Source organism: Manacus vitellinus, unplaced genomic scaffold, assembly GCF_001715985.3.
Source record: "Manacus vitellinus isolate BGI_N305 unplaced genomic scaffold, ASM171598v3 scaffold_2_pilon, whole genome shotgun sequence".
NCBI lineage: Eukaryota > Metazoa > Chordata > Aves > Passeriformes > Pipridae > Manacus > Manacus vitellinus.
The window spans coordinates 45,650,555-45,677,426 of record NW_021940208.1 but is presented as its reverse complement, the minus strand read 5'-3'; the positions used below and the strand labels follow the sequence as shown (position 1 = coordinate 45,677,426).

Here is a 26,872-nt window from a genome sequence, read left to right as displayed (position 1 = left end):
TAACCTCCTTCCCAAGAAAAAACAGGATGATAGAAATGAATCCTTTTGGTGTATGTTCTTAGAGTTTGTGTGAGATGATGAAAACTTTGATATGATATATCAGGGTGTTATAATTAAAGCAGCTGTTCTTTCTGACCTTAATGATCTCATTTTCTTGCAATATGAACAGCAGATGAATATTGGATTTCTGCCATAGTATATAGGTATAAACCATGTTTGCCTTGCTACATTTTCAAAACATGGTTGTAAGCTGCATGGAGAAACATATTCTTTATATGTTTTGAATTAAAAAAAAGTTTGCTTAATTTATATTAGAGCCCCTCTCCAAAATAATTTAAAAGTTTTCAGCATCTAATTAGCTTTAAACAGATGCCACTTGTAACTTTAACATGATAACAAAAATCTTTCTTTGTGGAGAAAGCTTGGAGCACCCTGTAGCCCCAATAGCAGTGTTTATTAGCTCCACGCTTGGCTGAAAGTCACAGAACTTCATTCCAACCTGTGTGGCCATCTTCTCCCTCCCCACAGAAGCACATGTGCACGGAGGTAGAGGAAGAGGTGGCTGGTGTCTCAGCCAAGCAGTTGAGATACACACTCCCGTGCATAGCCTGATCTGAGGGCAACAATATGTTATGTGCTGTCAATGCATGCCTAAAAATCCCACTGAAACTAGAATTACTTGGCATGTAGTACCTAAGCACTTTTGCAAATTTACATCTAATATTTCACAGTACTTCTAGGTTGAAAAGAGTGTAGTGCCAGTTATTTGGTGTGGGGCATATAGCACTTGTTCCTAAAGGTGAGAAGTGGTGAGATGATAGGAAATTGGTTTCAAACAGAGATGATGTTTTGCCTGCACATTGTTTTAAAATTCTTTCCAGTGGGAAATGGTGAAAAGAGGAACTACCTCTGATAGAGGAAACAGTTTTCATACGCACAGAGACACACATACATATATGCATGCACACACATATACTTACAGATTCCTGCAATAAGCCATTTTTCCACATGCAAAGATAATATCTAAGTGTGGACTGCTATAAAGGATTTTCTTCCTTACACACTGAGTGACCTGTATAAAACATTTATGCTTTAGCACTTAGTGAGCAATGTGTCTAAATCCTAGATGCCACAATCAGTACTAGCCATTGCTAGGGCACGGGTCTCGATGGCTGGATTTTGATCGTTAAATTCAGGATTAGAATAAAGATTAGGGTAAATGAATAAAACAGTGACGAGGAGGTGGTTGGGTTTTTTTCTTTTGGTTTGGTTTGGGTTTTTTTGTAGACTACAGCTTAAGTTAAGGACAGGTGCCTCTTTGTACAAGTCCACTTTAGTTTGGAAACTAGTAGGTTGGACAAGTCTAGTGCTAAGCTCTAGTACATGTTTTGGATCAGGGACTGTGTTGAAACAGCATTCAGTAAATAGGTAGTTGCTGCAGACCTCTCATGAGAATGGGTAGTGGCTTGAATCTACTTGCTGTTTCTTTTGATGGCATGGGACACTAGTTCTGAATTAAATCTTGAAGTGAAATCTCAGACATGTGGCAGAAAAGTGCATCATCCTTAACTGCACAAGAACGACAGCTTTGATTGCAGAAACAGCCTTTCCTCAAGCCAAGTGCCTTCAGCTTCAAAACTAATAGCTCTAGGAGATGCAAACTAAAAATCTCTTCCTGGCTTAGAGAGCTTGTTTCTTTAGAAAGATATCCTTTGGTTCATCAGCTTTTATTTTCTGAACTTTAAGCCTAGTCTTTACAAATATATATATATGTCTATATATATATATCTATATATATCTATATATATCTATATATAGATATATATCTCTTTGTACTGGAACTGGGCAGAGGCTGAGGGACGTGGGTAATTCCTGGATGTTAAAGGTGCGATTTTGTTATGTTGGGCTTCTTTCTTTGATATAGTATGGTATAGGTCTGATGGTGAGTTCAAGAACTTGGGCTCAAATTAAGGTTAGAGTCCAGTATTATATTTCAATCGCATGGGCTATAGATCTATGCTATTGCTATATAGAAAGGAAAAGAAAGGAAAAGAAGAAAAGAAGAGAAAATGAAGAAAAGAAGAGAAAAGAAGAGAAAATGAAGAAAAGAAGAGAAAAGAAGAGAAGAGAGCAAGTAAATCCCTGCTTGTCCATATTCATTAACTGCTTGTCTCCTTCTCTGATTTGGAATGAGTCTGAACCACTCCGGGTAACTATTCTCAACCCAAATCTGTGGAGAAGCTAGCCTGAAGCAATAAGGGTGTGAGCCAACAGTAACACTTGTCATTAGATCCTTGTGATCTCTTACTTAGTTGTATCTATAAGGATATGACTAAGGAACCATGGGTTAAGGGAGAATATGATTTGAAATATTCACATCTTTACTGATGACAGGTACATCTTTATATCAGCAGTTTGTATTTTCATTTTGTGGGACAGGACTAATGCTAAACTAAAGGCCTATAGAGGGACATATTTGAAGAGGAAGAGTGTGAGAAATGGATTAAATGCTGCGACAAGAGATGCTTGAAGGGCTGAAGTAAAACTGGTTCTTCCTGAAACTATTTCTGAGGCTGACACAAGTTGTGCTTCCAGTTAAGGCTCGTTTTAGGGATCAGCTCAGACTAGAAGTCTTGGGCAATTGCACGGTTCAGATGAGTTCGTGCACAAATGGAAAACTAATGTTGTTTGAGGACTCATTTTATCATCAGTTTCAGCAGCTGTGTGGGGCCATGGCTGATTTAGCAGTGACCGGGCTGCTGGGTTACTCCTGTTTCCTTCTGGTAGGAGTACTACAAGCTCAGTTGAGCAAAAGACGATGAGCAAGTGCCACTTCTATGAATGCCAAAATGATTTTCTTTGTCTCTGTCTGACTGAGCTCTTTCTTCTACCTTTTCTCTAACCATCATGTTGTTCATAATATTAAGTCAAACACATCCAGATGATACCTGACAGCTGTAGACTAAGAGAAGCCTGGAAGAACTTAATATAGTCTTATTATTGTAACTGTGCAGGTCCCTTGGGAACATAATCACTACTGTATTTAACTAGATTCAGTCTACTAATTTTTTGAGTTAGCCCTCAGATTTAAATTAAGACTGAATATTTCATCCTTAACATTGATTTTTAGAAAGAAACACCCCACAATGTTTAAGGTGAATTGCTCCCTTGGAAAATATTTCCTCAGCTTATTAGATTGAATCCTCTTGTTTGCCAAACCTAACCCTCAATCCAGTGCTAAACCTTATTATTCACCTGTACTGTTCTATATGAACACATACAATATATACACACTAACTATTCTGTGCAATTGAGTGAAATGGAAGTTGTTAGGTTGAATATAGTGAAAATCAGATGAAATGTAATGATCTGAGATTTATGACAGAACAGTCAAAATGTTGTAATGGTCCTTACCAGACAGTAGCTCTTCAAATCTATAATCATGTATCAACAAAGACAACACTCTTGTCCCAAGTCTTTTTTTTGTCTCATGAAAATGTTGTGAATATTATTACATGAGAAGCTGGAAAGATTTCAAATGAAGTTAAGAAAATCTATATGCCTCAGCCTTGAAATATTAATTTACAAGAACAGACCCTTGAACTGGAAGAAAGCCGACCTTAGTTCTGTGTGACTCTGTGTGTATTTAAGAATTTCTCAATCAGGTCAAATAGAAGATATGAGGAGTTTAGTTATTGTTTGTGCCATAAAAATCCAAAAACTGATTAATTGACTACCTGGGTTTTTTTATCTTGTTAATATACTTAGACTGTATTGTTTAATTACATGTTTTTTATTTTTACCTCTTTTGCATTTTCAGAATCTGCTTTATCAGGACATCTCTTCCCCCTCCATATATATATAGCACTTGGCAAAAAGCTGGCATCTAGTTGCCAGCTAGGGTGAGTGGATCAGGATCTCTGTTTAGGTAAGTAATTCTTGCATTTTGGGTTTTTTAGGGACTTGGAAACAATAAACGTGACTAATTGCTCACTTGAGGACACAGACTTGCAAAATGGTCCTGAGAAAGTACAGAGCATATGGCACACCAGATTCACCATCAGTGCCACTGCTCTTGACCTCTCCTAGATGCATGTTGCTCAAAACAGGAGTGGGGACCTTCCTGATGCAGTAAAACACCCATGTCTACTGGAGTCCAAGGTTGTAGTCCCAGGGACCCCAGAATGTTTCTCCTGGTTGAGCACAGCATCTCTCTTTAACTGTTTTGCATTCCCTTGTCCGCATCAAGAAATACCATAGGTATTTGGCTTTTAGAAGGACATTATTTAATTTTTAGCAATATATAAGAAAGAGATCCTGTGGAAAGAATACTGATTTATGAGATACCCGATAAGTGAAAAAAACCCCAAAATTAGACTGAAATACAAAGTTCTTGTAAGAACAATCATTGCCTCCTTTTTCTTGTCACCCTTCTATCATCAAGAAAGTGCAAGGAGGATCTGATAGGGAAGACTCAGGAGGCTGATAAGGAAACGCATTTTTTGGGTCTCTGTTAGTTTGGCTGTGACATCAGTTTTTACTTTCATGCACACAGTTGCTCTTCTACTTCAAAATTATCTGTGAGGTTCTAGCAGTGGCTGAGCTTTCCTCAGGGTCGTCCAGAAAAAGATCTGTGGATGAAGCCTCTATAAATGTTGTTTTGTCAGGGAGACAAAGAATGGTAAAATACAAAATTGCATGCCCTTCACAAAATTTTAAGGTATATTTTGTTTTGGAAAAAAAAAAAGGATGAAGATCTTATCTTAAATTTCTGATTAGGAGTTTTCTATATTTTTCTAGTCTCCTATATGTGGTCTTACATTTACTTAAGAAGAATTGTGAAGTGCTTGTTCACATACTTGCTGGTGAAAGAATGTTAGGATAAATTTGGGAAGCTTCAAAGGATTGTCTATGGACAAGTCCATGCATTGCAGACTAATCAGTTGTAAACAGCCTGAGCAACTTGTTGCAGTTGACTATGACCTTGAGAGTGGCAATGACTGTTTTGGAAAAGGATATAACTATTGATATGATGGGCTGCAAGGCAGGGATCATTTGGTAGCTTCCCAACCTTCTGACCAAGGGCAAGGGAAGGCAGAAGTTTGGATTGTGTTTAGCAGGTCACATAGGCAAAACTCAGTGAGTTTTCCATCATGACACTAAATATAGCATATATAGTGGTCATAAAATCTTTGAAGCGTTAGATGGTAAACTAATGAAACAAATTAAAAACTAAAAATTGAAAAGTGAAATATTGGGTACGTATTGACTTTTTACAAATATAATAACAGGGGAAATACATTCCTGTAATACTCTGCCAAAACTTTTACTGCTAGATTCTGATTTACTAAGAAAATTCAAGAAGAGGGAAGTAAAACTCTACCTCACATTTAAAGGAGATGAGAGTAAGGAAATCAGAGTAAGGCTTGGCAGTAGTGCCAAAACTGCTGTTTTTCTTAGGGTCCATTGTTCCTTTTTCAAATTATTATTCATATGAGAACAGTGTATGGTTCTTTTCTGATGAGGCTAAATTGACAGATTTCCTCTCTGACTGTCATTAAGCTCTACATATGCTTTGGCATATTAACATAATTTTCTACATTATACTTTATTTTTTTTAAATGTGGGAGAAGGTACTTTTCTTAAAACTCATGTTTGCACCTGTGCAAAGGCGATCTCAATATTCCTTTTTTGGATATTCAGTTATCAATATCCAGTTAAGCTTCTCTGTGAAGGTGTGCAGGGAAATGACTAGTCCCTGCTTGAGAAAAACATGAGAAACTGCTGTATTTGAGGTGAAACTTTTCTGGAGGTAAAAAGTATCAGCATATGTAGCTGAACAAAACAAGAAGCAACGGGGAAAAGGTACCTGGGATTGTTTACACGGGGGAAAAGAAGGGCAAAGAAAGAGATGGATTAAGGTGAGGTGAGGAAGAAGCTTGGGAAAACTGAGGGAAGAGAGCATATGTCCTGCTAGCAAACTTCAAGCTGATGGATGATCTGGCAAGTAGGAGACCAGCTGCGGGAAAGGGCTGACACTTGGTGAAAGGTTTAGGTCTGGGTACAGAGTCTAGATGGTCATGATGTCCAGGCTATGGTTCAGGGGAGTTGGTTTAAGAGGTGGGTATGTGAATAAATGGGTCTGCATGCATTTCCCTAATGAACTCCCACAGCTGCAGTCCGATAGGGATCTATCCTTCTGAGCTTACAATTTCTGTAGATCTTCCTGGAGCAAGGAGTTCTTCAAAGAAGTAGTGGAGAAGGATGCACTCTTGAAGGTGCCTACCTTTACACAGTACAACCAAGACGTGGAAGACTCCATTTCAATTTTGTTTTACTTCAATTTCTTTTTACCTGCTGGAAAAACACCCTAACTACCTCTGCTATTCTTAAGTGCCCAATAGTTCTCCTTTCAAAGCTGTTTCTATGGAATCCTTAGCTACTCACCTGGACAGAAAGACTGGTCTCTGTCTTAGTATTTAAGACACATAATTAAGAAGGTGTGAGTCCAGTTTTCTGGCTCATGTTTGTAGGACTGATATCTGAAGAATTATGTAATGAGTAGGTCAAAAGTTCTTTCAGGAGGGACTGGAATGCAGAATCGTCCCTTCTAGGTTAATTACCAACTAATTAAAAAGGCAAACTTTAAAAATGCATACAGATAATCAGATCTAGTTTTTTGTTATCTATGTTTAATTTCAGTTATAAGAATTTGCAGATTTAGCAATTAAAATGTGAGGTTTGATATTTCTGATCAGCTATGTAGCCATGTTCATTCATGATAGTATCACTTTCTCTTCCCATAAAAAAAGGGAAAAAATAATTGTCAACAGTATTAATAAACTAAAGTTTTCCATAAGCAGTTCTATACTTATGGAGAATTTTTCATTACTCCTGCTAGGTTTTTATCTGTCTCTCACATAGAGTAACTCAAGAAATTAGTTTAATATCATGTACAATATATGTATGAAAACATTATTGACATGCAGTTGTCACCTTTTTGCATCTGACAGAAACAAAATGAATTTTGTTGGGTGAACTGTAATTTCGTTAGAGTTTTTTTGAGCATTTCACATAACATAAATTTTTCTTCCATGTTTGAAAAAAATGGCTATATAAAAATGACTTTTCTTCTTTGTCTTTCTATAACTTTGATCAATTCTACAGCGTTTAGTACACTGTTATTAGATTATGTTTTATTTTTGCTCATGTAGACGAAAAAAATAAAATAGCAAGGACTAGGCACAATGGCAATCCCTGTCTACTATTCTTATTTTTCCACTATGCTATAGTAGCTGGATGCAAGCCGTTCTTCCGAACTGGACTTTTAGCAAATGTTATTGCTAAATGTTGAGGATTCTGTCTGAATGTTTGACATGCATCCATTAATAAAATGAAATACATTTATAAAATCTTTATCTTGTTGATGTTTCCATATGCCAAGAGATGTCACAGAAAATGTTAGTAAATAAAAGAACCCCCATTGATGCATGCCTGTGCGCTACCTGCTATAAATTAAATTTATATTAACATAGACTAGTGTTCACAATTCTTTTAAGATAGGTGGAGTTTGGAACACTGAAAAAAGTCTATCTTTTTGACTCTTTCTTGATGAGATAGGGTCAAATGGTTGAAGACAACAAATCATAGCCTGAAATTTCCTGTTTAATGCATCCTTTCCTCAGTAAAAATCTCCTGGGTATATAGCTTGCATTATCTTGGTACAGTCCAGACATTAGAACCTCAAAGATCTTTTCAGCCATTCTGCTGCCCATGCAGAGTTACTACCCATGGTATAAATTCCCTAGAGATCTATGCAGACAAATTTTAAAATAGCTTTATTACATTCTTCCCACATTTTTTAAGAAAACTATTTCATTGTCTGCTGTACATCATTATCAGAATATTTGTCCAGTTATGCAGTGTATTTTTTCTGCTGCTTAATTTGACTCAACTGTCTCTAATAAGCTACTTCATATAATCTTGAACATTTATATTCTTTTCTTGGTTTTTACATTCCTCAGATATATGTAGACATTTATCATGTCCTTTAGTTTGTGCTCGGTCATACTTTCCATGCAATTTTTCTTACTCTGTGTCTTCTTCAGGTCTTTTCCTGGTTTCTTTATTTCCTTTAAAAGAGTTCTCTGGTATTGTGGTGTCTAGAACTAATTAAACTTTTAGAGATGGATCTCATTAGTGTTGTTTTGCAGAGGTCCTTTTTGGCCCATATGTCTGACTCAGAAAACTACCTCAATTCCCTCGATGCATCTGATTTCCCTATCCCCTTCATCACAACTGATTTATAATTCATATTTCCCATGTCAGTCCTGACATATTTTTCAAGTGTCTCTTATTCAGAATTTACAGTGAATATATTTTCTACACTGTTTTTTTTTCCTTCCCTACTTATGTTTCTAAATTTTGTACAGTAGAGCTTTTTCCAATCTTGACAGAATTTATGGTACATTTTTGAAAACATAATTAATGAGCTGTCTGTTATCTCTTCTTGAAAAGTGACACATATTTTATTTTTATAAGAAGTTAGTTTCAAAAAGTTTTGGGTTATTTCAAGAATATTTCAAGAACTTCACCCTTCATCAGCATCTAATCAATGCATAGCATAGAATCATATAGTAGAATCTTATAGAATGGCTTGGGTTGGAAGGGACCTTAAAGATCATCTAGATCCAAGTCCCCTGCCATGCACAGGGACACCTTTCACTTGACTGAGTTGCTCAAGCCCCATCCAACCTGGCCTTGAATATTTCCAGTGATAGGCATCCACCACTTCTTTGGGCAACCTGTTCCAGTGCTTCACAACTCTCACAGTAAAGAATTTCTTCCTAATGTCTAATCTAAACCTCTTTCAGTTTGAAGCCATTTCCCCTAGTCATGTCACTACATGCCCTTGTAAAAAGTTTCTTTCGTAATCTTTCTATGAGTAAGTCTGGTGGTATCTATGACTTTAATGTCTTCTTCTGTAAAAACCCAGTTTAAACCTAACACATTCTTATTCTCAGTTTACCACCTTACAGAAGGACATTGGTCCTCATTCTATTTTTTTTTGTTCCTTGAATAATTTTTTCTCTTTCAGTCTCTCTCTATTGCTGGATGTAATGCATCTTCAGTGCTGCAATAAGATTACCAATGAATTTTTAGCCATTCTTTGGGTTAAAAGAATCCAGTGGATGCCCATCTGGATGATAATGTTGGAAAACTTGACAAATAAAGGCTGAATGAACCGGATTTGTTCAGCTTACAAAAGTCAGGCTTAGGGGAGATCTCATCAGTCTTCAGTGCCTAAAGGGTAGGTCCAGAGAAGATGGTTAAGCTATCTTCCCACAGAGTGGCAGAAGAAGACAAAATGGGCACAGGTTTCTTTTTGCGTATAAGAAAAAAATCACCACTTCAAAAATTAAACCCTGGAATAGGTCAGCCAAGGATGTGATGGAATCTCTCTTACTGAAAATATTCACACTTGGCTCTGCAGAGTCCTGAAAAACCTAATCTAGGGGCTTCGATTGCAGGAAGGTCTCCGCAGTCCCTTCCTAATGCAGACTTTTTCTGTGATTCTGTGGTTGGGCTTCAATTAATTTCACCTATCTAAAGTCAAGCTTGCAGTCTGAGTTCGTTGTGGAAAGCTTAGATTGGGACAAGTTTTGTTCTAAAGACATTTTTAACAAATTCCACAGGACCCTCCGCCTAAGACTTTCCTGTTGCTACCTGCTCGTAAACAATCTGGGACTGGGTGTAAACAGTAACATGAAAAAGCACACTGGTGTTACTGTTGAGGAGAGTAAAGATAAAGATTATCCTAGAAAATCTGAGAAGGGCTTCATGATACTGAATGACTGAGCAATAAAATGGAATCGAGTCATGAATATAAGAAAAAATGAAATAAGTCCTAACATCTTTTAGGCAATGAAGTGTTCTTGAGATGACCATTGTCACTCAAACCAAGCTTTTCAGTTCATATTACCACAGGATTGGTTTAACAATCATTAGAAAACCTCACTCTGAATATTCAGAATAACTAGAGAAGGAAAAGAGCACCAAAGAAAATATGTTTATATTTATGAATAAATCTACAGTGAAATAACATCTTGGATAATGCATTGAAGAAGAAGTGATAAATGTAAGCTTTAAAATATGACACAGGTCAAAATCTAACATTCTAAAAGCTTGAATTAGAAGCCAAACTGTGAGTGACATGGGGTTGTGTTAAGGATAATCGCTTATTCCAGTACAGGGAAGTAGGTGTAGAATATGAAACTAGAGGATCACATTTTATTAATTTCGTAATGTTACAATAAAGATACTTTGCTAATTCCAAGACCATATGGCAAATTTCTTAGTGTTGCCATCTTTTCAGAGAATATCTGGATGATCATCAGTTCCTTCGGTAAACTCAGCCTTTATTTCCTCTGAATCAAAGAAAATCTTTGCCCCTCTTTTGTGAGGGAAGCCACAATTGCTATTAAGGTCTGAAATCCCCCTGGTATAAATGCCAGGTTTTTGAATAGACATCCTATGAGTAACATCTTTCCTGATACTTTGTCAGTAAGATGGCTTTATGTCTTTCCTTGCCATGAATAAACAATCAACCTATGACCATCTTTGCTGGCCTGAATCCATCCCAATGGAACAGCTCTTAAGGAGGTGTCACACACAGTTGCACAGACAAAATTGATTTTTGCCTTTCATTTTATTGATTAATATAGAAATGTACTGCGGATATCTCATTGCATTTAAATCCTGCCACTGTGCAGAGAATTTTGAGATGCCTAACAGCATTTTCTCCCAGTGAATCTCAATACAGGAAACAAAAATGGTATGATATTTCCCCTACAGATAAATGTTTGAATCCCAAGTGATTAAATACATCAAGGTTGTCACAAATCAATGGTGTTGGTATGACTAATTTATTTATTGTTTTGACATTCCTCTTGAAAGGAAAGAGCAATTTCTCTACGCTTGTCTAGCTGCACTAACTATATTATGGGGATGAAACAGAACTAATCAATAGGATAGGGGCAACATTGTAAAAATCCTGCACTTGAGCTCCTTAATTCTTCTAAATTATCTGTGTCCTGATCTTTTAAATGATTGGTAGATCAAAAGTAAAAATTTTTGTCCAGTCTAGAGAACATCAAAGTAATATAAAAAGTTAATGTTCATCACACAAGGTCACTTGCCTGATATGCTGTAATCATCATAAATATTAATAATAACACAGAGATAGGTTTTGCAGAAAATAAAAGATCTGTTCCCACTAAAACTTTCATAGCAGGAAAAATGCCTTTAATTGAGGGTGAAAAATTAAAAAATGGAACATTTTCCACAGTAAGATTGCTGTCTGGCTGGGCTGCACATTTGTGAGGCTACCAGGCCAGTGGCCAGGGAACCATTGTGTTAATTCTCCCTCAAAATTTTTGATTACCTAAAATGAACATTTTCCAGATTAAAAAGAAAACCATCTAATAGCTCCAGCTTCATCCAAGGGGGATTTATGAATATGAATTAACTCTATTTCCCCATAAGACTGCTGAATGTCATAAAAACAGACTAGGAAATCTAGGGAGGTATGGGGATGATTTGGGATCAATTCTCTGTAACTTTGAGTTTTAGCCTGTTCTTACAATTCTAAGCATTTAGTTGAACAGTCCCCCCTGATTCCCTGAACATTAAATGTGGAGATGTAGTCAGCTCTGGAGGCCTCTGGGGGCAAATCCCATCCACCCAGTTTGTCTAGGGATTAAGTTTGCTGTGAATTTATTCACACTGGATCCCCTCTTAAGCAGCTGCCCCTCTAAAGCAACAGGTTTGTGCCTCTGCATTCAAGATGCTCCACAGCTCTGTCTCACCCTCCTTACCCACCTGAGCTCCTCCTCTGTCACAGACCTGTGCTTGACACCAATTTTCATGCAATTCCTAGTCTTTCTGCACATCCGCTTAATCCAGGTCCTCTACTAGAATAACAAATGTTGATGAAATTCTGCTAATTCTGTTGATGTAATTCAGCTATACCTCCGGGATACTAACACTGATTTCATTGCATCTCCTTTCACCCAAAGCAGATTGATATCATCCGTATATCCCATCTTCAAGTGGGGTCTCTACTCTTGTGAAGCCCAGCCTGGAGTACTGCATCCAGGTCTGGGGCTCCCAATATAAGAAAGACACGGACCTGTTGGAGTGGGTCCAGAGAAGGGCAGTGAAGTTGGGTTTGTTCAGCCTGGAGAAGAGAAGGCTCCAGGGAGACCTTAGAGCAGCCTTCCAGTACCTAAGAGGGACTGCAAGAAAGCTGGAGAGAAAATTTTCACAAGAGTATGTGATGATAGGGCAAGCGGTCATGGCTTTAAACTGAAAGAGGGTAGGTTTAGATTAGATATTAGGAAGAAATTTTTCCTAAGAGGAAATAAGGGTGGTGAGACACTAGAACAGGTTGTCCAGAGAAGTTGTGGATGCCCCAGCCACGGAAGTGTTCAAGGCCAGGTTGGATGGGGCCCTGAGCAACCTGGTTTAGTGGAAGGTGTCCCTGCCCATGGCCGGGACATTGGAACTAGAAGATCATTAAGGTTGCTTCCAATGCAACTCGTTCTATGATTCTATGATAGTTTTTTTTTTAGAGAAGTGAGTTAGACAACCTGCTCTCTCAAAGATGAGTTGCACAAATGGAACTAGAACAAGTCTGGTCTTTTGGTGATGTTTACTCAAACTATGGTGCAGAAATATTTATTTTGATTATTTCAAACATTTCTCTCTATATGGAAATATAACAGCGAATAAATTCAACTTACCCCTTGCTCTAACTTCATTGCTTAACTTTTTTATTTGTTTATTTTCTTCTGCAAATAATGGTGTATTTGGTGTTAGTTTACACAAATATTTGTAGAGGAGTTTCCATTCACAAACAAATTATTGTGTCTGTGTTTCAGATGAATTTGTTTAGCCCAAAATTTCTTGACAGAAATACAATACATAAAAATTTTAGTAAAACATCAGTCACTTAGCTAAAAAAGACACTATGTGAAAAGACAGTTCTTACGTTTCTCTTTTGTTTGATTAGAAGGAATCTCACCAATTTAAAGTGAAAGAGAGTCTTGCAAGGAAAGAATATGAAATATTTCCATACCTCTACTATGCCTCTTACTACAAAACTTTTCCTTCCTTCATTCCTATGGAAAGTCTAAAATATCTAATCAAGGACTGAAAATATATTTGTTGCGAACTAAGTGGCCAGGTACCAAAAAAAATGCATGTCAGATTGTCCATAACTCATACTTGTGGTTTCCTTTAGTGTAAATGGTTCAGTAGAACTGAAAATCCACCTCTATTTATAAAAGCTGTTCTTTGAAATGTAGTGAATAATGACTGCGGTCATGACATGATTGCATGCTTCTGGATAGCTGCCTGAAGGAACAACAAGAGACACAACAGTGTTCATGTGCCTCCCCAGGCACTTTCTCCTGTCCTTCTGCTATCCTGGATGCAATACGCAGTCTGGATATCTACATGGAGTAGTGGAAAAGAGGACTTGGATGTTATGCATGGAGGAGATAACTTCCGAGAAATTCTAAATGAGAAAGCAGTGTCAGAAGACTGGCCAACTGTGCCTGCCCAGATCAGGATGCAGTCAAAAAACCTGTTAAAGCCAACTGAAAAAGGGACTTAATCTCCCCCATACCACTCAGGACAAAATTTTGTCCTGCTCCATGCCAGCTGGTGCTCAGGAAATATATATGGACAGATGCAGGGAAGGACGGAGGTGGTTGGAAACAGAATCCCATTTTCAAGCAGATTAATTTTCAGCAGGGTGTAATCTACTGCAGAGCAGACAAAAAGATGTTGGGAATGCGAAGGAGCTTGCCTTACAAAGGCATCTTTTGTTAGTGTGGCTTTTACAGGTACTCAGACTAGTGTTGCCATCTGCTTCAGGTTTTTAAGTGCTTCCCACCACGCCAAGGGTTTGCAGGAAGAGGTGACTGCAGGCCTAGACAATGGATGCACTCAGAGGCACACTGTTGGGTCAGAAGGCTCTGACCAGGAAGAATGAGTACCAGACTTCCTCTGTAGCATCAAGAGCAGCTCTGGAAAGGGATGTGCATGCTGCATGGAAAAGTATTTCAGAGGGATATAGTAGGAACAGCATACTGGAGAGAGGCTACTTTGCTGAAGTTGAAATAGAGGACTGCCATGGTGCTGGAAACTGCAGCCAAAGCAGTATTACAGTATTGAGAGTCAGCAGCAAAAGATGGGCCACAGCAAAGAATTGATAGAATGGCACCAGAGAACCATGAAAACAGCTCTAAGAACAGAATTCTACCCTGTACCTGCTTCTCAGTTGGGTTCCTTCTGTGCATCTGCTATACTTCTTAGACCTCTGTTATTCTACAATAACCAATGAAAGTGCTTTGAAAGTGCTTAGGAAGTTCCAAAGGCCTCCACAAAACAAACTAAAAAGAAAATCTCAACAGTAAAATGACATCTTGATATGTCAAGGCATGTCATATATGCCTTTCAGTGAATGCTGGGTATAAAAATGAATTGTTTCTGGGACAAAAAGGTGTTCATAAATCATTCTTGTTTTAGTCCTTTTTATTTTGTGGAAAAGCAGGAAAGTATAACAATAACTGCTGATTGGGAAATGCATAAAGAGTTATGTACTAGCTTGTGTTCATTCCATCTCCCTACCTTTGCATGCTTGAGAAAATGGTGAGCAGGTTGTGATAGCAGATTGATGGATTCTTCTGGATGATTAGGAAAGAAAAATCTACAATAGAGGGGAAGAACAGGGCAATCTCAATCCTTTTCACAGTGAAGAACAAAACAATTATTCATGGGGACAGAGGCCATTAAAGACATATTTATTCTGAACTTTTTTTTTTGGTTCAGTTAAAGGTAGACTTTTATCTTTATTGTCACTTATGATACATCTAAGGGTTTCTGATATGTGATTGCTTTGTAGAGTTTCATGTTGCTTGAAAGAATCTAATTTCTTAGATAAATACTGCCATTATGCAATTGTTTATCCCTTTACCATTAGGGCATAGTCTTTGATTAGTAGTGTTACGATTTGGTTACCATAGAGATTGCACTGTGTTGTGCATATTCTTGACAATCAGACAAAATACCCCTGGTTCACATTCAGCTTCACTGTTTCACACTTAGCTAGCTGGTTTACATAAATCACTTGCTCACATTTGCTCTGAACTCTTAGATATGTCATTAACAAAAAAAAACCCACGGGCTTTCAAGTGCTTTGCATTTCTTTCCTTTCTCTCAAAAGTGAACAGTGTTGTACAGGTATCTCCAATTCCATCTTACCCAAACCACTGCTTGATGGTATGGGAATTAAGCTAATGACAGCCCAGACTGAAGTATACACCATCTTGTCTGCTCATACTGGTTTCCTGCAGTAAGCATACTTTAGAGGAAAGAAAAAAGCCTCTGATGGCTATTGCATTTTTATCTCTTGGGTCACAGATTGAAAAAATTCCCAGATATTGCTGGAAGTTTTACAGTGCATTTAATTTTGTTTCAAAATTAACAGTAATTTCCTTCACATCCCATTTTCCCCCAGATATCATGCGCAAATTGGATGCAGTCTCCAGAAAGACATTTTATTTAACAAGAGTTTAATGGAGTTTGAAGCAAGAGAATAAATAGACACATCTTTTATTCCAGATAGCGAAGTATAAGAGACCACATGTCCAAGGGTACTGAGTCACTGGGTAAAAGTGTTTGTTTTAATAACAAATTATCAGAAGACAAGTGTCTTCCACCCCTTAAGTTTTCTATAAAAGCCTTCTCTGCAGTGCACTACAAGGCATGTGGATGGCAAATATTTCTCTATTTCAGTCAAACCAGGAGAAAAGTCCCTCTGAGACAGGGAGGGCCACTCAAAGTGTCTCACATCAGGTTTGACTCCCAGAAGAGAGTTTTTAGTAACGTCAGCAGAGGAGCTAGGGCTCTACTGGAAAATACAGCAGACGGCATACACCAGGCTAGGAACAAGAACATGGAGTAGGGCTGTGTTATGGGGATAAATGTCTTGCAGCTGTTAAGTAAGGCACCTCTCAACCAAGAGCTGATGAAACCCACAGCACAGAAACACAAGAGAGGGCTTTCCTCAAGTAATGATCCATCTGTCTTGTAACAATTTTAAAAAACTTAACACCTTTCTTTTAATGCTTTTCTTATTTCATGTTTCATGCTGTCCCTAATGTACTATTAAGGGCACGTCATGAGATCATTCCTTCGGTTGTCATAATTTATTTTAAAGTAAATGATCAAAGAATTATAATTGCAAAATCTGCTCTGATTCAACTGTCACTTAAAATGCACAATGAAGGCTGATGAAACAATTCCTTCTTTATAATGACTTTGGTGAGACCTATTTTCTTCATTTGGTAGGGCTGTGCTTTATGTGTGCACAACCATGCACACATACACGTGTGCACACACATGTACCTTTACCAGTACGGATACAAATTTTATAACTGAAAGTGCTAGACACACAGATGCATATCTAGATGCAAACACCACTATCTGTTTGCTAGTTGCTAGCACCAAGCTATGGCAAATAAACTCAAAAACTACAGTACATTTATGAATTTTTGCAGAAAATTCCACCTCCGTAAAAATACAGGCCTAAAAAGCCACTTGGTGTCTTTTTGTTGCTATTCACAGTTTGCCTCAGATCTATTTAAGGAAGAAAATCTAATGAATTTATTATTCCAGTCTTTTGCTAAATTTATAATAGATGAAGGACAGGACAAGACAGATTTATACACCTGAAATACTATTGGCATATTCTGTGCATTTGCAGGACCTGATTATTTATACTGCTTAAAACTGACCGGCACATGAGTCCAGCAAAGAAACTGAGCAGACAGCTGGGTTTTCATCCCTGGATAATTTAAGAATTTTGCAAATGCGCTTTTGGCTTGTACATTATTATGATTTACAATTACTACACACAGAAAGGGGAAACACTACAGAAAATAACAAGATAAATTATTTAATGTTTTCAGCTTCATAATTTGCAAAATGGAGCAATTATCTGCTCTAGTTCCACACATTACAGGATGGGGCAGTGGGAAATCAGTCAAGTGGCAGAACATTCCCTGCCTTATAATGGAGCAGCCATAATATCTTATCAACCACCTGCTTAGGGCTGGGAGAACATGAGGTATCTGGTCCTGAATCAGAGTAGGAGTTTCAGTAGCATGGAGATCTCCATGTGAGTAGTCTTGCATGCCAGGACTGAACCAAATTATCCATGTGACGTTTGTGTGCACGCTGGCAAAGGAGCATGTGTATCTGTGCATATACATATGTGTGTATGAACCCAGTCCTGCACCCATAAAGCAGAGCCCCACAGAATGATCTACATTCAAACTGGCAAAACTTTAAAATGGAGATGACATCATAGAATCGTAGGATATGAGGTTGGAAGGTTCCTCACGGATCATCTGGTCTCACCTTTCTTGACATTAGCACAGTCTAGACCAGATGGCTCATCATCTTGTCCAGGCAAATCTTAAAAGTGTCCAATATTGGGAAATCAACCACTTCCCTGGGGATATTATTCCCATGTCTGATTGTTCTCATTGTGAAAAATTGTCCTCTTGTGTTCAATTAGAATCTCCCCAGGAAAAGATTGTACTCGTTATTCCTTGTCCTTTCCATGCAACTTCTTATAAAAAGGGAGTCTCTCTTCATATCCTCCTCCTAAATACTGCAGCATGGTGACAAGGTCTCCCCTAAGCCTTCTTTTCTCAAGGTTGAACAAACCCATGTCTCTCAGCCTTTCCTTATGTGCCACGCTTCCTGTATTTGGAACATCTGTTAATTTTTTTTTTTGACAAACTAATATTTGCCATGAAGCCGTTTTTGTCAGCACTTTTGTTACTCAATCCAGTTGGAAGCTGAACAATGGTCCAGTTGGGAGCTGAACAGTGGTCTGCTGCCCTATGCATAGCTTTCGAAAGACCATGTTGAAATGCATATAAAAATTAAGCCATAAGTCCTCACCTAACTTCTTCTGCTCACAGAGGTTTACAAAATATAGAGTTCTGCATTTTTTCCCCTTCAGTGGGTTTTCAATGAAAAAAAATACTGTAATGTAAGAGGTGAGTTGAGCAATGATCTCTGGTGCGTATCAGTGCATGCAGAACCTTTGCAGACTGGTGTGTATTTGTCTCCAACCAAGACTGCAGAGGGAATGCAGTGGTTGTTCTATGCGATAGCGAAATATCCAAACCCTAATTATATAATACGACCTTGATTCAGAACTAGTTATAGGTCTGGTATGCTGGAATAATTCCAGAAATGACTCCATTATTTTTTAGAAAAGTTCTAGACAAAATGTAATGCATCAATTCTGCCTATGATAAGCAATTTAGGGCTGTGAAAAGGCTCAGAGAGAACAGCTTCAAGCACTGATAGATTGCTTGTGTATTATCCCTACTGATTACTGAACACTGCATCTCAATAAGTACTTTCGTTTTGAAGATACAAGGTGCAGACTTTGATCAAAATGAATTAAATGTTTACTCTGCAACACTTTTCCAACTGCAGGTAAAGACAATGCAAGCAGGACCTGTAGTTGTGATCCATGTGCAATGGGAAGGAAGAGTTGAACTTGAGGATCTTAAGGATATTTTTCAACCTAAACAATTCTATGATTCTATGAAGTGAAAAGGAGAACTGTGTCACCAACACAAATGTCAAACATCAGTTATAGGTGATTTTTTTCTATTTTCACTTTGAAGTCACTAGTATTATACAAATACCAATTTTCTTGCAATGCTATGATGGTGTAGGTACAGAGTAAGTAGGTTTCTTTAGTAGTGAAATGAGAATTAATATCTCAGGCCAGTACAAGCTGCTTCTGGATGTTTCTCTTTGATGCAACACCCTAGGAGCTCAGTTGCAGAGGGGCATCCAAAAGGCAGGAGCCCTGGGCATTAGCTACCTCTGACTATTGCTGCCCGGTGACCTGGAAAGCAAGTGGCTTCTGGCTGGCAGTGGGATATGCTGTGCATAATGTTGGATATTTCTTCATGCTCTCCTCTCCCTCAGTGGTCTTCCCACAGGCATCAGGGCTGCAAGCAGTACCGTGACTCTCCTGAGGGCTACGTGCAGTGAGACCCCAGCCCTTCCTCAGCAGGTGCACTGGAATCTCTGGCTGTTCCTCATGCTCGGCTCATGACCAAGCCCCAGCAGCTCAAGCCCACCTTCCCACAACACCAGAGCAACCCTTCCTTATGTGAGGCTGTAACTCAGAGCTCAGCATTGCTACAGCAATCACCCACCACCCAGCACGGAGAAGTCGGGGGAGCCTCCTCAAGTCACCATTTGAGACTGATAGCTGACACACGGTGCCTCCCTGCACACCTCTGCTGAGTCCAAACCTCTTATATCTCTTCCTCCTTCCTGTCTCATCTCTGGTTTTCTGCTCTGCTTTGATTTATTCTGCTTAAATTTAGGCATTGAATTGAAGTAAGTGAGAAACTGGAAACTTGAGAAACTTGACACTGGACTAAATCAGTGTGTGTATTAAAAAATAACTGATATCAACGACTGCATGGAGCTATTTACCTTTTATTTTAGTGGTCATCATTTAGCAGTCATGCTTGACTGTACAAATAAACCAGTGCTATGCCTCTTTGAGCTAAGCTAGCTAGGCAGAAGTGCAGTGAGAGTACTGTGAGAATGGGCTGCTCAGCAAGGCAGTGGCAGGCAGTAAGTCAGCTGCCTTCTTGATTTTTCCTGTTGAATGACATCTTTATTCATAGGCTAATCTGTTATGCAAATTGTCAAGTGAAAACCCAGTTTGAAAATAACATGTGCTCTCCTTCTTTCATCAGGTTAGTTCCCTCTTCAAAAGATGATATGTTTTCCTTTTTTTTTAATTCAGAAGAAACAGTTGCTTCTGTGGAAGAGCTGCAGCCTCTGGGTTTCTAATAATTTCAGGCTTAACTCTCTTTGTTTCCTTTTTCTCTTCTTCTATTATCTGTTAGTTAAAATAGGCTAGGTAAGAATAAAGAAGTAAAAAACTTTGCAAACTAATTTGCCATGTATCACCTCGCTTTTCTGCTATAGATTCAGCTGCTTCCTGAAATCCTTTGAAAGATACAAAATCTGTCTTTTTTTGGTGTTGTCTGCAACAAGAGGACAAACATCACATATGATTATCTTTAAAAGAGTAAAATCGGCCCTTCTCAGACATGTTATTAGAATGATTGGTTTTGAAGGAGGATATGAGAAGCAGAGGCTTTGACTAGAAGAAATGGAGGGATTGTAAGGGAGTATAGTACAGGGATGTTTCCTTTCAAAATGGATGTACCACAAATTGTGGAGATAATTTCTATAAAAAGTATATAAAACCACTTAGAAGCCTTTTGAAGAGTCTTAAATTTACTCCACAGTGAAATATAGAGGAGAGAGATAGTCAGAGCTGTAAGGGCTTTATCCAAGGTACTCAAGAACAAAGCTCTAGAATGTGCATGTGTACAACAGCAAGATTTTTTATTCATTTTAGTTGCTGTAAAATGGCCATGGAAATTGTTCCATTGCTGACTGAAGGTAATTTTGTTTGATCATACCTACTACATGCAATTTTGATATTCTTTTCCTTAGACAATGAAATAAAGGTATATGAAAAATGCTACAAAATGACACAAGATTATATTCTGGGAAAAATAATAAATATGGAGAAACCCAATCTCTTTAGCTCTTTTTAGTATTTGAATATTCAACCTCAACAATTTTAGCTTTGAACACATACATGAAATGCCATCTTGAGTTAGGTATCCAGTTTGCACAGAAAGTTTAGCTGTCCAGTGAAACAGTTTAGCTGCAGTGGGTGCATTTATTCTACTCTTTCTAAGCACATTCCTTTCCTGTCCTCACTTAATGTGCTTTGGTTCACTTTGCAGTGTGGACTCAGGACACACAAACTGGATCCTTTTGAATGGAAGCTGCAAGGGAAGATGTACATCAGGATCATATCCATTGTATTCCCAGCATCACTGGACACTGGTGCTCAGGATCAGGGCAGAGCCCTGAAATGTGTATACTGCAGATAATCAGGTCCTCTGCACCAACTGGTTTGCTTTGAAAATCTCCCCCTATTGATCTACATTTCTGGCTGATGCAGAACATATATTCTCTACACAGATTTTGTTTTTCAGTCAGTGGGGAGACGTGTCAGCAGAGGCCTGTGGAAGGATATCCCTGCCTGCCTAGTCCAGACTCTATAACCAGTCTGGCAAGATTTCTTCTGAGAGATTTTTGGAGCCACATTCTTCACTGTCTAGATAAGAAATATAATTGTTTATGCCAGGAGCTAAATCAATACTTAAAAGTTTGGGTGCAACTTGTGATGAGATGCAGCTCAGCTTCCTTACTGACTGAGTGCTGGCAGCTCTGCTGTTTAACTCTCTTTAACCAACTAATTATTTTGAGCACACATGTAGATTGATAGTTTTCCAAAAAATATTAATATGTTGATTTGCCTCCTAACTCTTTTTTTATGTGTACAACAGATCTATATCACTAGGGAGATTCTTCTTTCCAAATTAAAAACTCATGAACTAAAACTCCCTTTAGCATTTATTGATGATCAGAAAATAAACCCGTTTTCATAGGGTTTCAGATATTACTTTTGATTTACACTTATGTTTCATCCAAAAAGTTTTACATATGTTGCATTTTTAAAGCTGCCCTCAGATACTCTCCTATTTCTGTAGTGTCCTACTTCTCTCTCTCTCTCTCTCTCTAGGTCTCTTTCTTTTTTATATGTACACATAAATATTTTATGGAAAACAGATGGTCTGGTAAAGTTGCTATCCACTAAAAAGGCAGAAGATGAAACAGAATGGATCATATTATTCCCTAACTTATGCTCATAAAATAATTTTATTAACATCAAAGTGGGCACTTAAAGCTGTAGGATTTACCTCCACCTATTGAAGTGAGTTACCTACACACAGCCTAAATCATAATTATTGTTCTAGGATGATAACCATAGTTAACCAGCCAAATGGTGTTTATACATGATTAAAGAGCATAAATATTGGTTGAAAGAGACATTAACTTTCTCTTCCTCAGTCTGTTCATCAAGAGATGGTGACCTTTCATTCTGCGTATTGAAAGGTCTTTCAAGTTGGGGAATCTTAGGAGTGCAGATCTGTGTTGATCCTACTTCTGTCAAAGAATGATGGGGGCTTGCAAGCCAACTTTTAAGCTCCTGGCATTTCAATAAAAAATGCTCTAAGGTAATAAATGATCAAAGACCTGTTTCTTTTCTTTATAAACAGTAAGTGTATCTCTTTGTTGGTTCTAACCTGAGGAGTTACCCTGAGGGTAATGCAGTTTCTCTTTTCTCTGTGCAATGCCAACTGGACGTTCCACTAAAAAACTGGAGAAATTTGAAAATTTGATGTGAGACAAGGGCCTCTGAAATTAGGGCACATAACAAAAATAATCACTGTAATAAATGAAGTCACTACTTATTTCACGGTCTACTCAAATGTTACTTAAATTTGAATTTTCTATCAACTGACCCTGCAGAAGTCCATCAGCAAGTGCTGATTCAGGGAAAGAATGATCACTGTTATTTTACGGAAATAACTTCTACCATACCCTTATTTCAGCACAGAGACGAATGAAAATAGCCTTTCCAAATGAACTATGTTGAGTATAGCATTAAGAGCTGAATAAACTCCTTTTCATCCTTTTAAACTTTTGGGTGAAAAAAGTTTTTTAACTCTTGTGGGCTTTTCATACTTAAGTTGGTTTTCTCTTTTAGTGGGGAAAAATGTAACTCTTCTTAAAATGAGGGAACTAATGTTATCTGTTTGTTTTCTGAGGTATCTTGAGCTGGCAAAGTGTACATTGCCAATACTCTCTGTTTGTTCAATACGTATCAACTCAGTTCAGATTTTGAAAATATATATGGTGTCTATTTCAGATTTTGATTCAGATGTGCTGTTAATTTACAACAGTACTGACCATATACCTGTCAAACAGCTGATACCACACTCTAATTTGGCTGCAAGTTAAGTTTTGCAGTCTTAGGCATTTTTCTAATGTAAAATTCCAACCTTTAAAATAGGTGGCTATATGTTATTATGTTCATATGTTATTTTATAATTAAAACAAAGTCTCTCTGATGAAAAAGTAACCTGCAAGAGCTTTAAATTTGTTTTTAAGAGATAAAAAAGTAGTGTTTACAGTGTTTTGAATCTGATTCACTTCATGCTGATTATTTGAATGCATTGCACTAGTGTTCCTCAGACTTTTACAACCTAGAAGTGTATAAAACTTCTAAAGTCAGGGTAATTTTTCTGCAAAATATGGATTTTTGTGTCATTAAAAAATGCTTTACAAGCTCTCTTAGGTACCATTGCTGGAAAAAGTCCTGCTGTTAATCTTAGTGCCAATGACAACATATTTAGAAACTCCCAACACTGAGTTCCAGAACGGAGATTGTAAATGCAGATATATATTGGATGATGTGATGGGAATTAGTCACATGTTTGTGCGCATGTACGCCCCGGTTGGAAACTTATTTTATTTTAGTTGGAATGCAAAGAAATGAATAGGGAGAAATTCTCCTGGTTCCTGTTTTAATTTAAATTGAGGTCTAAACTAAACATTGACTTATGAAAGAGGTTTTTGAAGGATGAATGGAGTAGTCAGTTCTCTGTAAAAAAGAGAATAATTTGAAAAAAAGCTGGTCTATCCAATCAAAGGAATCTGCCTGCTCTGGAGATATTTTTCTGTCTTTAAAATGATGCTGTTTGAAGCTCTTCAGCACAGACTTATTTGAACCGCTTGACTCTACTTCCTCTCTGTGTATTCACCCATAAGCAAAAATAGTAATTTTTATAAGCATGCAATCATGTTTTTCTACTGAAACATTTGCATGTGAAGGGTTTTGACTCTTTCACTTTGAAAAACATTTTTAAAAGTTCTTTTTAATGAAAAGAAGCTAGCAAGTACTCTTTGTTAGAACCAGTACTTTATGAAAAGGATAGGCCAACTTTACTTGAAAAAGCAATGGTGAATTTATAGTAATAAATCGTGACTTTTTTTGGCAAAAAGGATTTCTTATAGTGTCAAAATGATAAGTAGCATAATGGGAGAACACCGAGAACATAGGAGAAGTGACAAGTTTTGAACTAATATTGGAAAAAGGCAGAAAGGAGGTGAAGCAAAGGGCTGTTCTGAATGGCTGGAGAGGAAAAGGAGAAACAGTTCTGGGCAGACTGTATGAAAAGAGATTTTTAATATTGGGTATGAATCTAGTGAGCAGTTTAGATAGCTTGAATAGGATTTGCTAGGGTTTGAAAATAAGGAAAACAATTCTAATGAGAGATTCAGTGGGAGTCACTTTTGACTGTGACGAGTAGTAAAGCAGTAAGAGAAAAACAATTTTCAAGGGTGAGTGCTCCAACTTGCGTACATTTACCTCACAAACAAAGCAGCTGCAACTGCAGATATACTCTCAGAATTAAATCTGCCTCTATTGAAACAAATAGATAAATTCCTGTTGTTCTCAAGAAAGCCAGTGTTTCATTTCCAGATAATGTACGTGTGTAATAAAAGCAAAAGGATTCTTACCCATAGATCACAATCATACAGGCCTATTTTTATTTATTTTGTGATCTTGGGTTGTATGCCAGACAATATAAGATAACTTGTAAAATATACTGCAAAAAAAAAAAGTTTACCAGAATGTTCTTTATCCTGCAGCCCCTGCATGTTTTACGACATTAAAAACTACTAGCTAAAATAATGAAATAATATATTTTGTTTATCTTGCACTTTAATTATCACTAGTCACTTAAAAATCCTTTCACTACAAATGTTAAATAACATAACAGTATGCATTTTATAAGAGCAAGATAAGCAAAAACCAAAGATAAATGATGACACTGAGTACAGCTTTTTAATTACTAAATGTCTTTTAAGCTGTCCTTTGTTTCTTTTAATGGAAAGTTCATAATAAAAACAAATCAAAAAGTAAGATTAAAAAATGCATTGCATCTAATACATGTAAAATGTATTGCTACTATAATTTCCTTACACAGTATTTTTTTCTATGTTTTTTTAAAAACTCCAACAAACATTTTAGGTGAAAGGACAAACTCTATAGACTCATACATATTAAAATAATAATACTTTCTTATATTTCTTTCCAGATGTGGGCTTAAAAGCTTTTTGAAATATTCTTTTTTTTTTTAATGGCAAAAGTGAAGCAGAGAATTTACTGTACTACTTTAAAAAATTGTGTTTTTTTTTTTTTAAATCTTGTTTCCCTGTCTCTTAAATTGCCAAGTAAAACACACATTTTGAAAGTCTTAGTCTACCCACTCCGTTCACATTGAAGTTACTTATCTCAGTGATTAGCTACTTCATATTTGACCAAATATAACTGTTACATTCAGAGGGCACTAGTGCTAATTATAGGAGAACAGAAGGCAACAAATTTGATTTTAATAGTATCTGGATAATTGAAAGTTAAATGTCCAATAAATGTCATAGACTGGATAAACCAAACCTTTGTATAAAGTAAAGGTATGTTTTCTTTGAGGAAATAATTCCCATTCCAACATCAGTGTGCTTGGTTACCTGGGATATCTCCTCTTTCATATTTTCTTTGCAGATGTCATGTTAAATGGCAGATGAAATATGATCACCTTAAAAAATGATTTCAGATTCTTTCCTGATTGTTACAGAGCTTGCTTTTCTACAGGAACACTTGAGATAACTTGGACCAACAAATTATTAATCAAGTTTTCCTTTTATGTAATTGCTTTAACTTGTAAAGGTAGTCTTTTTGACCTTCTTGAGGCTTTGAAGACAACACATTGAATGAATAAAAAAACTAATCTTTCTCCCACTAGCTGTAAATCAGATGTGTTTTTTGAGCATTTTACTTCTGTACCAAAAAAAAAAAGTAATATTAAAAATAAAACCAAATTCTTTAGATAAAGAAAAAAATTATGAACTAAAATAACAAAGAACAAGATCTGTGAAATGAACATATGAATTTCATAATGTGAGATTTATAACCCTTTGTTTAGTGTCTTACTTCTCAGCCTAGATCCTGTCTGATGTGTTTAAATTTATACTGACAGTCATGGTGTGGTCTTTACATGTGTATAAAGACATTGACAAATAAGCAAAAAAAAAAATCCTGTTTAATTTATATAATAGTAGGAAAAAGTAAAAAGTCTTTCATTCCTGGTGCCCATGAAAATGAAAGTCATGTAGTTTTGCTTAGAGGGAGATCTAAGATACCCTCACAGGTCTGATGGACAAAACGAGGACAGGATATGCCATATAGTGCCATGTTAACACAGGCATGCAGCTCCCAGATTGGCAAGCACTCCAGCTGGCCCTCACCCGTTGGAGTAGTCATGTCTACGGATGGCCTTTCGTTGCATAGGTTCTGCTCAGCCAAAGCATTTCACAACTTATTGTGTAGTGCTCCCTCACTGAGGTATATACCTGTGCTTCCTGTCTCCTTTCCAGAGACATACATACCATTTAAAAACACACAGAAATCTCTAATTCTTGTGATTGCAATGTAAACCTGGCCTGAAATCAAAATCTTTCTCAGGTTCTATATCTTGCTTCTGTAATTTTGGGGTTGCATCCCATACCTGTATACCAGGATAAACCTCAGAGTTGCATTTAGCCCCTCTCCGGTTTTCACGTAAAAGAAATCAAAGATGTGGTCGTGGTGCCTTATTACTGGTTCCCAGTCTGGATGACCAAAGATCTGAGCCATCTGTTTGCACTAGTATGGTATGGATTTGTTGAAGGGCTGATCCACAGTATGAAT

At 37.3% G+C, this 26,872-nt stretch overlaps 1 protein-coding gene across 1 annotated transcript in view; it reads right to left on the bottom strand.

Annotated features, from left to right (window-relative positions):
- The window catches only part of GPC6 (glypican 6), a 522,514-nt gene that overhangs the window by 67,295 nt on the left and 428,347 nt on the right, over positions 1–26,872 (bottom strand). The gene's annotated exons all lie outside the window — the stretch shown is intronic.